General features: G+C 41.8%; 1 long non-coding RNA gene across 1 annotated transcript; it reads left to right on the top strand.

Moving 5' to 3' along the window:
- The first annotated feature begins 972 nt into the window (after positions 1–972).
- LOC110126007 (uncharacterized) lies at positions 973–6,185 on the top strand. Its single transcript, XR_002310270.2, has 3 exons — positions 973–1,183; positions 2,907–2,954; positions 4,783–6,185. It is a non-coding gene; the product is annotated as an uncharacterized lncRNA (long non-coding RNA).
- Positions 6,186–9,021: the final 2,836 nt, after the last annotated feature.

The following is a 9,021-nucleotide window of genomic DNA, read 5'->3' as shown; positions in this document are numbered from 1 at the left end:
ATGTCAAAACCCTTGACTGGATTAGATGTTGCATTAGATGTAGATGTTTTCTGGTGGGAGCCATTCCAGATCCACACTGAACAGGGACTTCCCTGGTGGTCCAGTGGCTAAGACTCTGACACTCCCAATGCAGGGGGCCAGGGTTTGATCCCTGGTCAGGGAACTAGATCCTGCATGCTGCAACTAAGACCCAGTGCACCCAGTAAACAAATCAATATATTAAAAAATAAAAATATATCCACATTGAACAAGATGGCACCATTCACTGTGGCACATTGTGAAAGAGAAAAGTTCTTGGCTCCATTTATTTGAAAGTGAAAGCCTGTGTTACAGCAGCTCTCCAAGGTTGTGGTCTTTGTCAACCATTAATCTCTGGGCAAAAATTAACATGGGTGCAGAGAGTGGAGGGGAACATACAGCCAATTTCAAACTACTGCTCATAGGCACTTTGGGGACACGCTCAACTTATTTTTACAGAAGTAGAACTATGGGAACATTCTATTTTTGCCATGATATTTGCACTAACAGTGTATCACAGGGGTCCTTCTAAGTCAGTAAATATATTTGTGTTACCCAAATGTATTTAACTAGAAATCATAAATTATTAATTTTAATTCTTAAAGGGATATTACTACCTTTTTTTCCTTTTGAACTTTTTCCATATATATATATATTTTTTTGGCCAAAACATGCAGTGTGCAGGATCTCTGTGCCCCTTACAGTAGAAGCTCGGAGTCTTGATCTCTGGACAGTCAGGAATGTCTTCAGAATCCTAAATGTTTTGATATAATGCTTTCACCTCCCACCCCTTCCCTGTAGTCCCTGACATCTTACCATTTCATTGACCCCCCCAACTTCTTTTGCATCCCCCACCCTGCCAGAAGGAAAAAAAAAGGCTTCCTGCCTCCAGTGTTCCCTTAATCAGATGCAGACAGGGCTGGATGTTCTTTGCTGGGCTGCTGAGTCAGAAGCTTGGACAGGCCAGCTTCAGTCTTAATGAAGTGGGTCAGGAAGGAAGTGCTGAGAGAGATGGGTGCCTGGTGCAGTCAGTGGGTGGGAGCTAATGGCAGCAACAAGATCGGAGCCTTCTGAGAGGCAGCCTGATTCCTGGGAAAGAGCATTGGCTAGAAGTCTGAAGGCCTGGGCTAGTTTTACTCTGTTATTAAATTGCTGCTGGACCCTGGTAAGTCATCCCCCTTTTCTGAGCCTCAGTTTCCCCATTTCAAAAACCTTGAGGCTGCCCCAGGAGATACTGTTGGAGAACTGGAGGGCACCTGAGTCAGTTCCCATGAAGAGGACAGTCTCCTGGGAGGAGACCTAGGACAGAAGTTAGGAGCAGGAGCTCTCATTTGAGAAATAGCCCCAAGGGGTTGTTGGAATAGATGCAGGAGGGGTCTGGGAGGGACTGCCTGAGCCTTCAGTTAGAACTGAAAAAGAAAGCCTGGAGAATAGTTAGAAGCTGAGTTGGGGGCAGGGAGAAGAGAGAACCCTGGACAAATTAAGTCAAGAAGAAGGATTAGGGTAGAGATAGATTAGGGCCCCAGAGAGAGGCTACATGGAAAAATTCAGGGGAATAAGAGCTAGGAACCAGTTTACTGAAATTCTGGACTCTGGGGGAAATGCAGAAGGTAGTCTGAGACTGCAGTGAGGAAGGTAAAAAATGAGCTAGAAAGCACACAGACAGGTCTTTTATGTTCCAGCATATCAGGCTGATTTCTGAAGAGAGAAGGGTGCCCCCAAATTTACCCACCCATGCAGCACTTGATCCCTGAGACCCTTTACCCTGGAACAAAGAGGATGTTTTTTACTAGAAAGTCCTCATAAGGTGATGCTCCATTTTAAGGGCACATTGGAAAACCCTGGGATAGCTACTGTGCAGAGCCCAGAGCAGGGCTGTGGTCCCGAGACTGCAGACTCAGGAAGAGAGAGCCCGCGGGCTCCAGCCCCTGGGTCATTGCCTGGGCTAGGCCTGGAAAGCATTCTTCCCTCATCCAGAAAATTCCACCAGTGTCACCTCTTCCAGGAATTTTCCTCCTCCATGCTTTTCTCCTTAACTAGCACTCTTTTCTTTCTCATTTTGGTTCCCCAGACATATCAGAGAGCCTAGTGCTTGCTAAGTCCAGGGCAAATATTTGCTGAACAGACACTAACTACTTGATATCAAGCACAGGGGCCTTTGTGCAGTCCTGCCATTATTATTGTTGTTTAGTCACTCAGTCCAGAGAAGGCAATGGCACCCCACTCCAGTACTCTTGCCTGGAAAATCCCATGGATGGAGGAGCCTGGTGGGCTGCCATCTATGGGGTCGCACAGAGTCGGACATGACTGAAGCGATTTAGCAGCAGCAGCAGCAGTCACTCAGTCATGTCCAGCTCTGAACATGTAGCCCTGGACTGTAGCCTGCCAGGCTCCTCTGTCCGTGGGATTTCCCAGGCAAGAATACTGGAGTGGGTTGCCATTTCCTTCTCCAGAGGATCTTCCCTACCCAGGGATCAAACCCATGTCTCCTGTGTCTCCTGCATTGGCAGGCAGGAGGGCCACCAGGGAAGCCCAGTCCTGCTACAGGAAACATCAATGGGAGAACCTGGAGGACTTATACAGAAAGATGCCACGGGGCTTGTGTCTCTCTACTAGACATATGGCAGGAGGTGTCTAAATTGTCCAAAAGCCCAGTTATGACTAGAATTTCTTCTAGAATTTCCTTCAAAGCAGGTTGCTCCTACTGCTTGGTGGGCTGGGGATGTGGAGACAGCAGGAAGTGAGGGGACAGAATCCTACCCCCAGAACACAATTCGAGTTTTTTTTCTCTTAGAGCTAGAGAAAGAGGAATCTCTAATCCATTCTCCCTCAGATACTAAGCCGTTGACTGCCTCAAGGACAACCTTCTCTTTCTTGCCTCTTTCCAGGCTTTACCAGAAGGGTAGAGAGACACTGATGAACACTGGCCGTCTCAGGTATGAAGCATAGAACCTTGCATAATTTTCTCATCTAATCCTCAGACCCAGCCTATAAAGCAAGAACTATTATTATCTTTGCTTCATAGGCAAAGCAACCAAGGCACAAAGAGGTTCAAAGATACGCCTAAGATCCCATATCATGTATGGTAGTCTGAAATGCCTGCTACCGAGATCTGGCTGTTTCCACCACCCTAATCTGCCTCTTGGAAGAATTGTTACACTCAAAGGATATCCCCTTTGAGGGGATTGTTTGAAATAATAGCTATTATTAATAATATTTATTTTTATTTTTTATTTTTACTTATTTATTATTCAATTATTATTTGTGATAATAATTATTAATAACAATTATAATATATAATAGTGTATTATATATTATTATGTAATAATAATTATAAAATAGTTATTATTTTCAAATAATTTTCTTAAATGATTATGTTCTATATTTATGGAGGATGTTAGCATGCAAGTAGACATGTGGATAGCAAATGAGCACATGCAGTGATGGTCAACATCATTAGCCACTGCGTGCATGCTAAGTTGCTTCAGTCATGTCCGACTCTTTGCGACCCTATGTAGCCTGCCAGGCTCCTCTATCCATGGGATTCTCCAGGCAAGAATACCGGCAAGAATACTGGGGTGGGTTGGCCTGCCCTCCTCCACGGATCTTCCCGATCCAGGGATTGAACCTATGTCTCTTACATCTAACCTGCACTGGCAAGCGAGTTCTTTATCACTAGCACCACATGGAAAGCCCCATTAGTCAAATCAAAACTACAATGAGACAATACTACAGACTTGTTAGAAGGGCTAAGATAAATAATGCTGATGATATCAATTGCTAGTGAGGATAAGGAACAACTGGCAATCTTAGTCAAAATGATTCTTTGGTGATAGGAGGCAGAATAGTGGTTACCTTTGTGAGAAGTGGAGGTGATTGGAAGGAGACAAGAGGTGGACTTCCAAGATGCTAGTAAAAATCTACAACTGTTCAGTCTGGGTGATGGTTACAATGTCTGTATTTACTTTATGAAAATTCACTAACATGATTTGTGCACTTTTCTGTATATAAAGGTTTACTTCAATAAGTTTATCAAAATTATAAAAGTCAGGACTTCCCTGATGGTGCAGTGATTAAGATTGTGCTTCCAATGCAAGGGGCAAAGTTCAATTCCTGGTTGAGGAACTAAGATCCCACATACCATACAGTGCACCCAAGAAAATATTTTTTTAAATTATAAAAGTAAAATATTCTCATTATAAAAATAATGCAAAGGGTACAGAGGCATAGATGAAAAATTAAAACTTGTTCCCCGTAAACTCCATTGTACTTCCTAGTGGTAACCACTGTTACCTGTGTCTCTTGTCTATTTAAGCACATAAACAAATAGGGCTTTTCTTACACTAATGGAGAGTGGAGCCATGGTGCCCACAAGTTAGAAACAAAGAGTGGACATTTGTCAAGAAGATTCATCTCGGAGACATAGGATGGAGGTATGCAGCTAGAGATCGAAGATGCCGGTCACACTATCAAAACTAATGTGCGTGTGTGCTAAGTCACTTCAGTCGTGTCTGACTCTTTGTGACCCCATGTATACAAAGTTATCACAGGTGTAGCTTCTTTGAGAAAGCTTTCCTGAACATTCTTCCTATCCTACTTCCCTGCTGTGACTCTTTCTTAATGCTCCCACAACATTCTGTGCTCACCTCCACTGGGGCTCTTCTCACATTGTTTTCTGCTTATCTGCTCATGTATTCATGGATTTTTCTAGACTGAGAGCTCCTGATAGGGTAGGGATTATCATTTTTATTTTTGTATTCCCAGCATCCAACTCAGCACCTGGGCCACAGTAAGCAGGCTGTGAATGTTGATTTGAGCAAGTGAACTGATTGAAGGAAAAATCTCCAGGAAATGCATCTTACAATCTCACCAAGTGCAGCATCTGGATGGAAGCAACAGATATCAAGCCATCTCAGGTTGTTTGCTGCAGACTTGTGTGGAGAATCCCACAAGGTGAAACCAGAATCCTCAAGGTGAGATAGGACTTTGCATTGGAAGCTTTAAAATGTAATGCCTGGCTTTGGTGTTTGTTTGTTTTTTAACAGTCCAAAGGGATATTTCCCCAAATGATATTTTTTTTCCATTTATTTTTATTAGTTGGAGGCTAATTACTTTACAATATTGTAGTGGTTTTTGCCATACATTGACATGAATCAGCCATGGATTTACATGTATTCCCCATCCCAATCCCCCCTCCCACCTCCCTCTCCACCCGATCCCTCTGGGTCTTCCCAGTGCACCAGCCCCAAGCACTTGTCTCATAATGCCTGGCTTTGAAAGTGAAAGTGAAAGTCACTCAGTTGTGTCCAACTCTTTGTGACCCCATGGACTATACAGTCCATGGAATTCTCCAGGCCAGAATACTGGAGTGGGTAGCCGTTCCCTTCTCCAGGGAATCTTCCCAACCCAGGGATCGAACCCAGGTCTCCCGCATTGCAGGCAGATTCTTTACCAGCTGAGCCACAAGAGAAGCCCAAGAATACTGGAGTGGGTAGCCTATCCCTTCTCCAGGGAATCTTCCCTATCCAGGGATCGAACCCAGGTCTCCCACATTGAAGGCAGATTCTTTACCAACTAAGCCACAAGAGAAATGCAAGAATACTGGAATGGGTAGCCTATCACTTCCCCAGTGGATCTTCCTGACCCAGGAATCAAACTGGGGTCTCCTGCGTTGCAGGCTGATACTTCACCAACTGAGCTATCAGGGAAGTCCGCCTGGCTTTGAAGAAGCTGAATAACACAATTTACTATGTATTTACTATTCAGAAAACTAAGATCATGGCATCTGGTCCCATCACTTCATGGCAAATAGATGGGGAAACAGTGGAAATAGTGGCTGACTTTATTTTTCTGGGCTCCAAAATCACTGCAGATGGTGACTGCAGCCATGAAATTAAAAGATGCTTGCTCCTTGGAAGGAAAGTTATGACCAACCTAGACAGCATATTAAAAAGCAGAGACATTACTTTGCCAACAAAGGTCCATCTAGTCAAGGCTATGGTTTTTCCAGTGGTCATGTATGGATGTGAGAGTTGGACTATAAAGAAAGCTGAGTGCTGAAGAATTGATGCTTTTGAACTGTGGTGTTGGAGAAGACTCTTGAGAGTCTCTTGGACTGCAAGGAGATCCAACCAGTCCATCCTAAAGGAGATCAGTCCTGGGTGTTCATTGAAAGGACTGATGTGTTGAAGCTGAAACTCCAATACTTTGGCCACCTGATGTGAAGAGCTGACTCATTTGAAAAGACCCTGATGCTGGGAAAGATTGAGGGCAGGAGGAGAAGGGGACAACAGAGGACAAGATGGTTGGATGGCATCACTGACTCAATGGACATGGGTTTGGGTAGACTCCGGGAGTTGGTGATGGACAGGGAAGGGAGGCCTGGCGTGCTGCGGTTCATAGGGTCACAAAGTCAGACATGACTGAGCGACTGAACTGAACTGAACCATGCATTGATCTGACTAATGGAAAATAAACAATAACTTTTAAATTCTCTTCCTTTGAGTGTGATGTGTTCAGGTTAACACATTGATTAGTCAATGTTAATATATATATTGTTAATATATAATATAACTCCTACATATATATACATATATATAGGACTTCCCTGGTGGTCTAGTGGCTAAGACTTCATGCTCCCAATGCAATGCAAGGGGCCCAGGTTTGGTCCCTGGTTGGGGAACTAGATCTCACATTCTGCAACTAAGACCCACTGCTGCCAAATAAATAAATTTTTTAAAAAAGAACTTTGTGTGTGTGTGTTTGTGTGTGTGATTTTTAGCCTTCCAGATCCCACAGAAATGCTTAAAAAGTGAATTAGTGTAATTAAATCACTTTGCTGTACACCTGAAACTAACACAACATTTAAATCAAATATACTCTAAAGTAAAATTTTAACAAATTTTAAATAAAAAATGAATAAGTATAGGATTATTTGTTGCAGCATTATTTAATATCATATTACTGGAAACAACCTAAATGTTCATCAAGAGGGGACTAGTTAGATAAATTGTGGCATGTCATTCATATAATGGAATATTATACAATTCTTTAAAAAAAAGAAAAAAGAAGCACTTTGTTGCCATAAACTAATCTCCAAGGTATAGTGTTAGATGAAAAAAGAATGATGCACACAGTGCATTGTATACTACTATGTGTAAAAAAGAGTGAAAGAGAATAACTGTATTTGTTTGAATGTACATTGAATGTACATAAAAGCATCTCTGGGAGATACTAAGAAACTGACAATATTGGTTGCCAGTGAAGAACTAGGCAGAAAAGGCTGAAAGAAGACTCTACATTACATACACTTTTGTATCACTTATATATCTAACCATGTGAATGTATTACTTAGTCAAAAGTAAATGTAGGGACTTCTCTGGTGGTCCAGTGGTGAAAACTCTATGCTCCTAGTGCAAGGGGTCAGGGTTCAATCTCTGGTCAAGGCACTAGTTCCCACATACTTTAACTAAGAGTTCACAAGCTGCAATGAAGATTGAAGATCCTGTGTGCTGCAACTAAAACCTGACCCAGCCGAATAAATAAATAAATATTTGAAAATAAATAAATATAAAAAGAATGAAATCACAGCAACAATGCTAAACAAGAAAAGATGACATCAATGTGAAATAAATTTTAAAGGGATATTGGGAAGTAAAAAAGTCAATGAATTTGGGCTAACAGAGAAATCACAGCAGAAAACACTGCAATTCAAAAACTCAGACTGAGTGGGTTTTCTCAACAGCACAGCAATCTCAGAGTTGGTAAATGCAAAGAGTGGGGTAGGTGGGGAAGAAATCATTATGGTAACTCATTTAAGATCTGGAATAGGGACTTCTCTTGTGGGCCAGTGGATAAGAATCTGCCAGCCAACTTCGGGAGGCACAGGTTTGATCCCTGGTCCGGTAAGATCCCACATGCCTTGGAGTGACTAAGCCTGTGCCCCACAACTATTAAGCCTGAGCTCTAGAGCCCATGCTCCTCAACAAGAGAAGCCACCACAGTGAGAAGCCCATACACTGCAACAAAAATCAATATAGTGAAAATGAGTATACTACCCAAAGCAATCTATAGATTCAATGCAATCCCTATCAAGCTACCAGTGGTATTTTTCACAGAACTAGAACAAATAATTTTAAAATTTGTATGGAAATACAAAAAACCCGAATAGCTAAAGCAATCTTGAGAAAGAAAAATGGAACTGGAGGAATCAACCTGCCTGACTTCAGGCTCTACTACAAAGCTACAGTCATAAAGACAGTATGGTACTGGCACAAAGACAGAAATATAGATCAATGGAACAAAATAGAAAGCCCAGAGATAAATCCACACACCTATGGACACCTTATCTTTGACAAAGGAGGCAAGAATATACAATGGAGAAAAGACAATCTCTTTAACAAGTGGTACTGGGAAAACTGGTCAACCATCTGTAAAAGAATGAAACTAGAACACTTTCTAACACCATACACAAAAATAAACTCAAAATGGATTAAAGATCTAAACATAAGACCAGAAACTATAAAACTCCTAGAGGAAAACATAGGCAAAACACTCTCTGACATAAATCACAGCAGGATCCTCTATGACCCACCTCCCAGAGTAATGGAAATAAAAGCAAAAGTAAACAAATGGGACTTAATTAAACTTAAAAGCTTTTGCACAACGAAGGAAACTATAAGCAAGGTGAAAAGACAGCCTTCAGAATGGGAGAAAATAATAGCAAACAAAGCAACTGACAAAGAATTAATCTCAAAAATATACAAGCAGCTCATGCAGCTCAATATCAGAAAAATAAATGACCCAATCAAAAAATGGGCCAAAGAACTAAACAGACATTTCTCCAAAGAAGACATACAGATGGCTAACAAACACATGAAAAGATGCTCAACATCACTCATTATCAGAGAAATGCAAATCAAAACCACAATGAGGTACCATCTCACACCAGTCAGAATGGCTGCTATCAAAAAGTCTACAAACAATAAATGCTGGAGAGGGTGT

Source organism: Odocoileus virginianus, unplaced genomic scaffold (genome assembly GCF_023699985.2).
Source record: "Odocoileus virginianus isolate 20LAN1187 ecotype Illinois unplaced genomic scaffold, Ovbor_1.2 Unplaced_Contig_1, whole genome shotgun sequence".
In the NCBI taxonomy this organism is placed as follows: domain Eukaryota; kingdom Metazoa; phylum Chordata; class Mammalia; order Artiodactyla; family Cervidae; genus Odocoileus; species Odocoileus virginianus.
This window is presented reverse-complemented; position numbering and strand designations above follow the sequence as displayed.